The sequence below is a fragment of the Triturus cristatus genome, chromosome 11 (assembly GCF_964204655.1).
Source record: "Triturus cristatus chromosome 11, aTriCri1.1, whole genome shotgun sequence".
NCBI classification, from domain to species: Eukaryota; Metazoa; Chordata; class Amphibia; order Caudata; family Salamandridae; genus Triturus; species Triturus cristatus.
In genome coordinates this window covers 308,099,751-308,112,057 of record NC_140594.1, presented here as the reverse complement: position 1 = coordinate 308,112,057, position 12,307 = coordinate 308,099,751, and the positions used below count along the sequence as shown (strand labels likewise).

Below are 12,307 nucleotides of genomic sequence, written 5' to 3'. Positions count from 1 at the left end.
AATATACAAAAACACAAGAAGCATAGAATTGTATAGGTTACTAAAAAAAATGAATGTAATAAATAATACTTACCTGTCAAATACAGACTGTCATTCTTGAATTTTCACTTCATAACCTAAAATGGAAATTAAATCATGTTATTAAATATTTACTGTTCCCATATAAAACTATTCTGACCTACATAACTACAAACAACATTATTCCTACTCCAATTCAAATGATTTTGGGGAAAGTATTGAACTTTGACAGGAGTATCAATCCTATTTCCAATTCAGTCTAAGCCACATTAGGGAAAGTGTTTGAGGGGAATAGATTTACTATTCCCACTCCAACTTAAGGCACATTGAGGAAAGCATTGAACTTTAACGGGGGGATGCATTTACTATTCCCACTCCAATCTAAGCCACATTGTAAAAATGTTGGACTTTGAAGGGGATTAATTTATTAAATGCACTCCAATCTAAGTCACATTAGGGAAAGCATTAGACTTTAAGGAGGTAAATTTACTATTCCTACCCTATTTCATCCACATTTGGGAAAGTATTGGATTTTGAGGGCAATAGATTTACTATTCCTGATCCAACCTTAACAACATTGAAAAAAGTGCTGGGCTTTAAGAGGAGTAGAATACTATTCCCACTCTAATCTAAGCTACATTAGGGAAAGCATATGATTATAAGGATAGTAAATGAACTATTCTCAATCCAATCTACGCCACAGTCGGCAAATGCTAAATTTTAAGGTGATAGATTTGCTATTCCCACCTCAATCTGAGCCACATTGGAGAAAACATTAAACATCAAAGGATTAGATTTACTATTCCCACCTCAATCAAAACCATGTTGGGGAAAGTGCTGTACTTTGAGGGAAATATATTTACTATCCTCACACTGAACATTAAGGAAAGTGTTGGGCTTTAAGCAAGATAGATTTACTATTTCAACTCCAATCTAAGGCCTTTATTATGAGAACCAGTGGTGGCGGTCTGCAGACCGCCAGACTGTTGGTCCGCCGGCAGCATTAGGACTGTGGAGGAAGGACCGTCAAAGGACCACTTCTGCCGCCAGGGTCCACGATGCCTGGTGGTGGCATGGCGGTCTGAGGCCCCTAATATGCTGGTGGTGCCGCTGCGGCACAGCCAAGCATATTAGAGTTTCCTCATCTCCACACTATTCATGGCGGTGTGACCGTCATGAAAAGTGTAGCATTGAGGAAACAAATGGGGCCCTAGAAGGCCCCCTTGTGCCTCTGCATCATGGGGTCCATACAGGGGGGACATGCTTTCCCCCCCTGTGTGCGTGCACCCCCAGTTCCCTCAGGGCATGGACTTGACAGTGTTGTGTAGTTCCTATTCTTGGCAACTATCGAACATGACAACCCTGATCCCTCAGGGATGTTATGTTATGTTATGTTAATAAAGCTTTTAGAGCGCAACTGTTACCGAAGGGTGTCCTGGCACTGAGCACTGCCTAAATGGTTTGCCAAGATGACATAACTATTCAGAGAAAATCCAGGTTTTTAGCCCCTTCCTGAAGGAGAGGAGCTCAGTAGAATTTCTGAGGTACATGGGTAAGCTATTCCAGGCCTTTGCGGCACAAGTGAAAAAACTCCCACCACCCCAGCTGGCTTTTTTAACACGGGGGACAATCACTTGTATTGCCTCCGAGGTGCGCAGCGTTCTTCCAGGGACATACCATTGTAGGCATTGTCTCAAAAAAGCAGGGCCAGTGCCCTTAAGGGCCCTGAAAACCGTACAGAGGGCCTTGAATTGTGCGCGTTGCTTTACAGGGAGCCAATGAAGATATAGGAGCCCCTTCCTCACCGAAACAAACCTGAGTGTGCCCGTTAGCAGCCTGACTGCCGCATTTTGTACGATCTGGAGTCTGTTCAAGTGTCTCTTTTGGATGTTCAAATAGAGACTATTACAGTAGTCCAGTCATGACAAAATGAGCACTGTAATTGCTGTACTCAGGCTATCCTCTGGAAGGAGGAATTTTATTTTCCTCAGGATCCTGAGGAGATAGAAGCTAGTTGAGACAACCCTACTTATCTGATCACCAACAGTGAGTCTAGAGTCCACAATCACCCCCAGATTCTTCGCCTTCTCAGTAGGGGCCAGAAGCGTTCCCATTACATCTGGCCACCAGTCAGGCGTCCAAAGATTTGCGCTGTTTCCAAATATAATGACCTCTGTTTTTCCTGCATTAAGTTTCAGGCAATTTGATGACATCCAGCCCGCGATGGCTTTCCTGCAATCATGGCATCTTAATCCAGTCTCAGATTCTTTGCCGCGCTAAAGGGACAGCAAAATTTGTGTGTCGTCTGCATACGAAGTCAGTTGAAACCCAAAGGATCTTATCAGTGCTGCCAGCGGGGACACATACACGTTAAAAAGTGTAGGACTGAGGGTTGACCCCTGCGGCACCCCACAAGGAAGGGAAAAAGGCTGAGATCTGTCCTTGATCGTGGATACGTGTAATACTTTTTGCTCAGTCACTCATGCTCAATTTGACTCAGAGAGTTACACAGAATAAATGGTGGGGACGTTTTTCAATAAGCATTTATTGAGCCAGCGTCATTCTAGTGTAAAATAGGTGTGCTGAAACAACCACTAGACAGTAATAGATATACATTGTTTTAAGCACTAACAGAGTAAAAGGATGGTAGATTTCTGCCCTCGTGCACAAACAATGTATACAGGCAAGTATATAAAATACATGACAGCAGTAAATGCGTACTCCTACGATGCAACCCTAACTAGATGTACTTAAGTGTACCTAGCATGTATGTGGGTATAAAGCCAAGAATCCCTCTAGGATAAAGTCAACCCCATTACCTGAGGTGAGAGACTGTGGGACCCCATCTTGGTCTCGAGATGGACACCCCGCAAGGTATGTCAGACCACTGCGAGCTGGAGTGTCTGCGTGAAGGAACCTCATTGTCTCCCATCAGTGTGTCGGCATGGATGTCCTTTTCTCCTCTGACTACCTCAGTAAGATATGGTGTTTATTTACCCAATGTGGTACCCTCAGGGGTTCTACCTTGTTGTGTCATGTCGGACCTAGGATGACGGAAGGAATGACCCTTGTACATAGTTATTATGCAGGAGATGGTATTCCTGCTGAGTTTCCAAGAATTCTCATGCATAATGGATGAGGCTAGTTTTCAGAGAAAACCCTATGTCCTGTTAGCAGTACCGTAACTGGGTAAAAGGTCAGTCCCAAGAACCGTTATGTAGTGTAATAGTAGGGTTGAATGTAGGTGAAAGGTTAGGTGACTACCTAAGCCTGTATTGGGGTACCTACATGGAACATAACAACAGTCCATGCCCTGCAGGAACTGCCTTTGACACTCCCAAAGAACCGCCAGCGAGAGTAAAAAGTCATACTCTGATGGGTGGTCTTTAATGGCTACGGCGGTCTCAGAGTGGGGTGGCAGTGTGACGGCCCCCCTTCGAGACCACCAAAGTCACAACAAGGCCCTAATTCACATCAGGGAAATCGTTGGACTTTGAGAGGGGTGGGGGGGGGGGTAAATTAGCTATTCTCATTCAAATGTAAACCACATTGGAAAAAGTGTTAGATTTAGAGGGGAACAGATTTACTACTTTTACTCTAAGCTATATTGTGAAAAGTGTTTGACAATGATAGAGTGTGGTACAGTACTCCCAGTATAATGTAAACTATAGCTTTAGAATAATAAAACCTTACAAAGTATATCAAAAATTGTTTTAAATCTATACAAAACTTATAGATACAAATTTAAAAAAGTAAATAAATCATCAAAACAAGAAAAAATCTAATGCATTTTTTAAAAAGTATCTAAATTAAATGTCAAAATGTTTGCATTGAAAAATAATTTTGACACATTAAAAAATGGAACTACACTTTAAATTTGTTTAACAAATTAAGAAATATAATTGAGATGGATGAATAAACACATGCAAATAAAAAAGTAAACATTTCCAAATTCTAAAAAAATAAAATACTAATACAATAAAAAGCTAAATGTAAAAATAACAAATATTATTAACTTAATATTTCTATTTGGTAATTCCAAGTATAAATAAACACATCAGTAATTATCAAATAATACAGAACATATATAAAAATGATAAAAAATACAAAAAATGGACTGAAATGTAAAAATATAAAGCATTATAAAATGTGGAAAACTAATTGAAAAATAGACATTTAACAGGAATTCCAAATTAATTTAAAAAAATATAACCAACATATAAATATTAAATAAATAAAAAAGTAATTTACAAATGTAATACATTTATTGAATAAAAAACAATATTAACCAATCCAGTCCCAGTTCCACCAAAAAGCCATATTACTCACTTCTAAGAGATGTCCCAAAATTAGAACAGCATACCAAAAATGAAGATAATATATTAATTTGTAAGTAATAATTAAATATTTAAAAACATTACAAAATAGATACATTTAAAGCAGTACTAAAAAAATACTCCCTGCCGTATTCCCCTATAACACACATCACTCTACTACAAAGTTAAACAAAATAAAAAATAATAATAATAATTGAACAAAAACATAGCATAAAATAATATTATATACAAGAATATTTTAAGCCACAATCTTATTAACAAGGATATTAAAACACCTAAAAAAGATTATTAAACTCCACAACAGTCTTGATATCACAGTATAATATTCTTGTACAACATTATTCTTTATTCGGTATTTTGGTGAAACACCCTACCCACTGTCACCTGCCTACATTTAGGTGTGTTTTAGGACGATTGGGTGCTCATTCGGATTGCCTAATGTCTCATTTGCCCTAGTCGAGCAATTTCATGGTTCACATTCTTTGGGCTTGATTTAGAGTGAGGTTACTCCAGCTGGGAGACAGAGCATTCTTATTCATCACCCAGACATATTAACCACACTCCAAATTTAGAGATGTCCACTGCCCCAGCAGACATCTCTTACTTTTGCATAAACCACCATCATGGTAGTTCATGTCAATGGACTGAAAGTGTGCCCTATGGCTCTGTTAACTTGACAGAGCCGTATTGCACACTTTCAATTACCTATTTTATTCTCCAAAATTTTTTCCAAAGCAGGATTTTATGTCTGAAAATAACAAATGCAATGACCCCCTCGCCATCGGAGTTTTTTCAAATGGCCTGGGGGTTAATTGAATTGCTTTTATTTTCACTTACCGCAGCGTTTTGGATGGCAGTAAGTGAAAGTGAAAACTTGCCGTCTGTTTGCACACTCCAAATAGGGTGGTTGAGAAAATTGCAAAACTTCTTCAGGCCCTTTCTCCATCAGGCCGTCAGAGGAATATGTCAGCCGGGAGGCAGAGTAGTCCACTGACATACTGAAGGTCCGCCCGACATTAAATGAGACAGGCAGACCATCAGTAAGAAGGAAAGGATACTCCATCGCCATTGTGATGGTTTATTTTTTCTGCTGAGCTCTAAAACAGGACCTTATTGTCTTTCCAACTCGAAGGAGCCACTAATAGAAGCCCCCTAGGATCTAGCTGAGTTTGTTGATTGCTTGAAGGAATCAAGCCACACAGACATGGACTCATTTGTGGGCTACTTAAAAGAGAAATATAGAGCTGCTGCCACTAAATTGTTTTGTGCTTCGGTACACTTCACCTTCGAGGAAGCTTTTGACATCCTTCTGAAGGTCTTTGGTTTTATTCTTGCAACAATGGATTTGTGTGTCAAAATAAGGTAAACTGGTGAATGATTTGACCTATGTCTTCAGTGCAATTTAGGTAGTTTTCAGACTATCTGCAATGTTCCTGAAGGCATTTAAGATTACTTTCGAATAATCACGATTTTCTTAGCATATTCTACTAAAGTATGTGCTGTGCAAAGCACTTACAGCCTAAATCTGGGGGCATTTGGGATTACTAAAAGCTCATTAAAATCATCTAATGCCTGCTTTCTCATCATTTTACAATAAGAAAGGACACTTTTATTGTATTTTACAACACAATAGGGGCCTCTGCAAGCAGTTATTTTAACAAATCCAGATGAAAATGTGGTCACATGACTGCCTTCTTCCTGGCTCCCTTCCCTCTTTCCTTCCCAGCTGTAGCCTAATTGACAGATATATTTTAATGGTAGAAGGTTCTGGTTGGGGGAGAGTCAGAGTATATTATTTTAATTTGGTCCAGGATCAAGAACCACCCATAATAGTTAAATGCATTGATTTACTGTGTTGGACGGCCACATTGTGTTTCATAGTATTACCCAGTATTGGGGACCACTCAACCAAAAAGATCTCCCACGTCAGATCTCTTCCACTTTAACATGTATCTGCAGACTGTATCATAAATGTATTCAAACCTTTACACATAGAGATACTATCATTAGCCGTGGATACCTATATCTTAAAGTTCATCTTCATTCTGGCCAAAACCCGTCTTATCCCCTGGTTTAGGAACAAATGGCATACTTGCTAATAACCTAAGACTTCCTTTTCTGGCAAGCCAAATTGAGATTTACATCTCTCAAACTACATGATCTCAAGTAAATCAAACAACTTTGCTGTTGTCCTTCTGTCATCCTCCATCCATCCTCTGGATGTCGAGTCACTATATACAGGATAAAAATCCGGATCGTAGTGCAGAAGTATAAGAGGGAAGGGCAAATAAACTCCACAGCCGTAACAGTGTGCTGCTTATCTGGCTATATGCTATAGGGAAGAAAGAAACTCTACTGTTCTTAGCCAAAAGCAAGATGTTACATGGTACCTGCACCACCACTGCTAAGGCTATAAGATCCCAGGGCTTGCTATTGTCCATTCCTCAACACTGCTTAATTGGACCACCCATAGCAGCAGGCTGTATCAGGAAAACCATACCCTGCCTTGTAACATGGGACGTTCAATAAAGATGCTTTGACTCTGGGAGACTTCACATGCTAAACGCGCTTCTCGCAGAGGTCAACCAGAGTCCTCTTCTATATGGTAACAGGAAGGGCTAGAAAATATATGCTTATCATAGGATTATAGTAATCTAATTTGCCGCAATACGTCCTCAACCTGATACATATATTTGACACTAACTCTCCAGGTCTGCTCAGATGGGCAGCCCTAGTGCTAGTAATTTGTCTTGTTTGTTCTCCTCACCTTCAAGGTCAAATTTATAATCTGACACTTTTGAGGCACTTTTAGTATAGCCTAAGGCTGGTCCTGTCATTTTCATCCTCAGTCAAATTAATGGGGAGCTACTCTGGTTTATCAAAATTGATTTCAAAGCTAATTACAGTCCTATATAATTCTTAGCAAAAAATCCTTGGCATAGCAACCACAACTTATACATTCTTTGTAACTCAAGGGGGCCCCCCCTTTCTACTCTTATTCAGGTAAGGACTGGCTCTAGTGTTAATCGAGAAGCAAACTTCTGTGCATCTGTTGTCTTTTAAAAAAGAGGAACTAAGGGCTTGATTACGAGTACGGCAATCCCAAGACGTGCACGCTGTACCCGCAGTAGCAGTCCGACCACCTCCACCAGCACAACACAAGACTGTTGCCACCACCAGAATCCTGACAGAGCAGAGGTGGGGAAAGCGGTGGTCTGTGGCAGCCGTGCCAATGCCGCCACAGCCATGCAGATTACGACCAGATTTTCAATTAGCTGTTCATGGCGTGGATCCTGTCATGAACAGGTTGACAGAAAGGCAGAGAAAGGGGCCCTAAACAGTGCCCCAGGGCATTTTAGCCCATGGAATGTGTGTATGGGGGTCACATGTTGTGCCCGCCTGTGCTTGCACTGTCGTGTGAGCACTGTGTGCCATGCATGACATGATGAATGGCACACAGTGCACCAACATGCAAGCAGTGCTGGCACAGCGGCAACATATGCTTCATACTCTCTATGAGCCAAAGCATACCCTTGCACTGCTGACACAACACTGCCAGGAAGGCGGTGTTCTCATAATACAGCTGTCTGGATGCCACAGGCTTGTTTGGCGGCATTCTAACTGCCACAATGGCTGTCCAATGGCTATACCGCCGCTCTCCAAATCAGGCCCTTAGTCCAGTGCTGAGATGTAGACAAAGTGAAGATGTAAAAGTCATGGGAAAAAAATAATTTTGAACTCTTTTCTTGTAAGGAAGAATTTTTCTCCTCCCTCTCAGTGGACCCCTTGGGGTTGTTGCGATAGGTTGCACACTTAACACAATCAGATAGATTACAACGCACACACAAGATTCGTTTGAACTTGTTCGGGTATTGGTTCCTTCCTTTGCATAGGAGAGTTGCTAATGATGATAAAGTGAGCAAATTGGTGAGAACCTGCCAATCTCCCCTTGGCGGTTGCTATTTGAGGCACTCCCTATGCTTTTCTCCACTGGGCTGTTCCCATGGGTTTTACATCTTCACTTTGTATACTTCTCAGCACAGGTTTTAGTGCCTATTTTTAAAACACAACACCCACACGGAGGTTTGCATCTGAATTAAAACTAGAGCCAGTCCCTACCTGAATAAGAGTAGAATAGGGGGATCCCTGAAGTTACAAAGGTTGTATTAGTCGTGGTTTCTATGCCAAGCGTTTTTTGTTAAGAATGATTGATTGAGTGGAGGACGCCCTTGGTGTATATTGCCTCTTTTCCTCACCTTTTGTGTGTCATACAGTCCGATATCAGTCAAGTATCTTCATCAATGAGGGAAAGGACCTATCTGGATAAAAAAGTGAGTACATCCTGCCATGAGCAAACCACACCAGTTTATGTTCTCAAGATTTAAATGTAATTTCCTGAAGCAGTTGCATTCTCTTACTCAAATTGTCATTAGTTCTACAACCATCAGGAACATCTAGTGGATACTTCTGGTCTGTGTCTATTGACAGGCACAAAACAGATCCTAAACGGGCTTTTGTCTAGTAGCCACATAATTCCCTGGAGATGTTTGACAATTGCTAGCAGTATGTGGCTGCTACCAATTGCCAGTAGCTGAGATTAATTCAAGCATTGAAACCTTTGCTTTTTTGTATTCCTTATTGTGAAGCCCTAAGTGCAACAGGTATGTCCAGACCTGGTCCTGTGCTCTCTCTATGCCACGCTGCACCAGATTAAAGTACCCAAATGGGTGAAATTGGTCTTGGGTTGTTTGTGTTCCAGTTCAGAGTGTACCTAGCACATGCATGGGTCCAATCTGATGTGGCAGAGGAGCTAAAATAATTGTTGTGTAAGCAGGTAGCAAGAGGCAAGACGACAGGAATGGGTTGCCTACCTGTTGAGTTCTATGGAGCATATAGCTCACATGTGGCATCTCTTTTATTGCAGTTAATCACAATATCCAGGAAAAAGAGACTTTACCAGCATCACTGAGGGTGGCATTGATGAAGCAAGGCAGCAATCTTCTAAATGTGAACTTCTATCGCTCCTTGGCCCTACTAAATTTGGACTATAAGGTTCTGGAGTAGGTGTTGTGGAATCAACTGGCATACATAGAGAAAACAGTAGTCCAGTCAGTTAAAAATAGCTTTATCCCAAGCTAAAATATCTTCCTTAAAATATGGCAGCTCTTTTAGTCTCTTTATTTGGACCAGACAGCATGTGGCCAGGCATTGGTGGCCTCATTAGACATGCAAATGACTTTCGAACCTTTAAATTGACCATACTGATGGAAGTGCTTTGTAAATTGGGAACGGGTGGGCCTACGTTTCTGCGCTAGGTACCGCAGTTGTACTCTGACAAGGTGGCGAGAGTTTGCATGGCCATGGTTATAATGGACATTTTACACATTGAACGGTGCACCTGACCAGTGACCCCTTTGTCACCAAATTATTTGTGCACTTGTCATGGTACCTTTCGGCATGTTTTCTGCATTCCAAGTGCCCAGATGGGTGGCTAAATGTTGAAGGTAGGTGGCACATCCATATCATTATACGCAGATGCTGCATTAGTGTACTTCCAAGAAGACAGTCATAATTTGCAGCTATTGATAGACTTGTTAAAAAAACATTGGGATGGTTTCTGGATTAAAAATAAATTGGGAAAAATCATGTTTGTTCCCCTTAGCTAAACTGTAGGTTGATCAGCGTCAACTGTTACCTCTCATAGGGCTTCTAACCTCACGGTTTTACCATAGCGATGGAAATTTGATACTTTTAAATATTTGTGAGTAAATATTTATCAAAGTGAGAATGATTTAATTGAAGGGAACCTAATGGAGTGGGGATAACAGTGCGGCAGTCAGTACACTTTTGGAACAACTCCCATTTTCACCAATGGGATGGGTGTCAATGTCTACGATGCTGCTTCTGCCCAGATTATTGTGTTTTGTGTGGCACTACCACTGGTGCTCAAGAAGCTGTTATACTAAGGAGATGCAAATGCTATTTATCTCATTGATATGGTGCCCAGAGAGAAGCAGAATGTCCATAAAGAAAGTATATGCCACCCTGTCAGAAGGCGGGTTAGGAGCACCCAGCTGCGGCACAATTACAATAGCAATTGAGATGGAAATGAGTGACATATCTAGGCCAGAAATGGAGGATATAATTGACGGGATGAGGGAACAACAGACAAAAATCGTTATTCAGAAGAGAGGCAGGAAATATTTCAGGTAATATGCTTACGAAGATTCATTAGGATCTTTTGAGAATGTGAGGGAGGTGTACGATTTAGTGGCAGGTCATTTTCTACTATATAATGATCTGGTGCATTAGAAGGCTCATGTGATCTGGGGCAATGCACATGAGGTGTCTAATACTTTGCAATTGTTACATGTGCTCTGGACCCGTGGGTATGAAAGATAGGAAGGCATTAAGGTGTCTATACCACACTCCGGTGCAAAAGTGGGACACACAACTGGGTTTGCTCAAAATGTGTAGTAAGATTACTTGAATCAAGAGTTACCTGATGAACAATGGGTGAGCTGCCTGGGTAGTGTGAAGTCAATCCCAAGAAACACTAGACTAAAGTAAACCCTATTTAACTGTTTCCATCATTACTACTTGACCCTGAAAACTCTAGGGCATTTCTACCCAGGAACTATGAGGGTCTATGCTAGATGTGCAGATGTTGAAGCTGATTTGTATTACGACATGTGACAACGCCCTGCGATATCTTGATTCTGGAATAAAGTAACTGGACTGTGTGTTAGCTTTGGCTGGTAGACTGTTACCAAGAGAGGTGAGTCAATGCATCTTGGGCCTGATGATAAATATGAAGACAAAGCATGTATGTAGCTTTGTTATCTTGGCCCTGGTGCTTGTAAGGTGATGCATCACTGTAGCATGGAAAGCAACTTACCCTATGGAGTTGCTGAAAGCTCTAAAAAAATTGACATGATGTCTAAATTCCAGAATTTGATTGGAGGGCATGGCCATTATAAGATGTGGAATGTCGATTTTGGAAAACTAGAATCCAAATCTGCTTACTTTGAAGGTAATATGCAATTGCTATTGGCATACAACATTTTACTGCTGTCTGTGTTCAGAATAGTGGCTCCTTATAATTCTTGCAGGATGGTCTAGATGGTATGGATGCCAACTCAACTGGGAATCTTAGGGCCTGATTACCAGTTGGTGGTCCATTGGACGACCAAACCTGTGGTGGAGGTGTGGTGGTGGTTGGGGACTGCCGCACCTGTGGTCCGACTACCGTATTAGGAGTACGGTGGATGGACCGTTTTGGGACCGCCGCAATCCCTGGCAGTCCCAAAATGGTCCAGCGTGGTGGTGTGAGGCTGCATTATGCTTGGTGGTGCTGCTATGGTACTGCCAAGCATATTGCGAGTTTCCTCACTGCTACCCTATCCATGGCCAGGATCCTGCCATGGAAAGGGTGGCAGTGATTCCCCCATGGAAAGGGTGGCGGTGAGGTAACTCTGGGGGCCCTTACAGTGCCCACTTATGCCTCTGTTCAGGAGGGTGCATGCTGGGGGGCACATGTTGCTCCCTCCTGTATGTGTGCACCCCAGTTCCTGCACAGAACAAAATGCACCACATTGTGCTTTTTGGTCAGTGCACGAATAAGCTTTGGTGCTCCCATTGTGGTGCCTTTTTTAAATGCACTGCCGTTGGAATGCCAAAGGACCGTTCACCAGACCACAGGGAAACTCGTAATGTGGCAGGTGGCCAGCAGCCCTGTTTGAGGGTGTGGGAGCAGGGTGGTGGCGTGGCGGCCCTCTGCCACACAGCCAAATTCATAACAGGGCCCTTAGTCATGCTGGATGAAGGTTTGAGTGTTCTTGGACTGCTGTAACTCTTTCTTTGTGAGGAAATGATTGTATGTAAGTCTGTAATTGGAATTCCGGTTCATCTTTGTTTAGTAGTTATTATTGGTAACTATGTAAACATTCCCT

The 12,307-nt window shown here is 41.7% G+C and overlaps 1 protein-coding gene across 3 annotated transcripts in view; it reads right to left on the bottom strand.

The window, feature by feature from the left end:
• Positions 1-12,307, bottom strand: part of LOC146784103 (uncharacterized) — a 310,978-nt gene that overhangs the window by 235,112 nt on the left and 63,559 nt on the right. For all 3 annotated transcript variants that reach the window (XR_014970441.1, XR_014970442.1, XM_085633423.1), the window contains exon 4: positions 74-116. The gene's annotated coding sequence lies outside the window, so the exon portion shown is untranslated. The remainder of the gene's footprint in view (positions 1-73; positions 117-12,307) is intronic.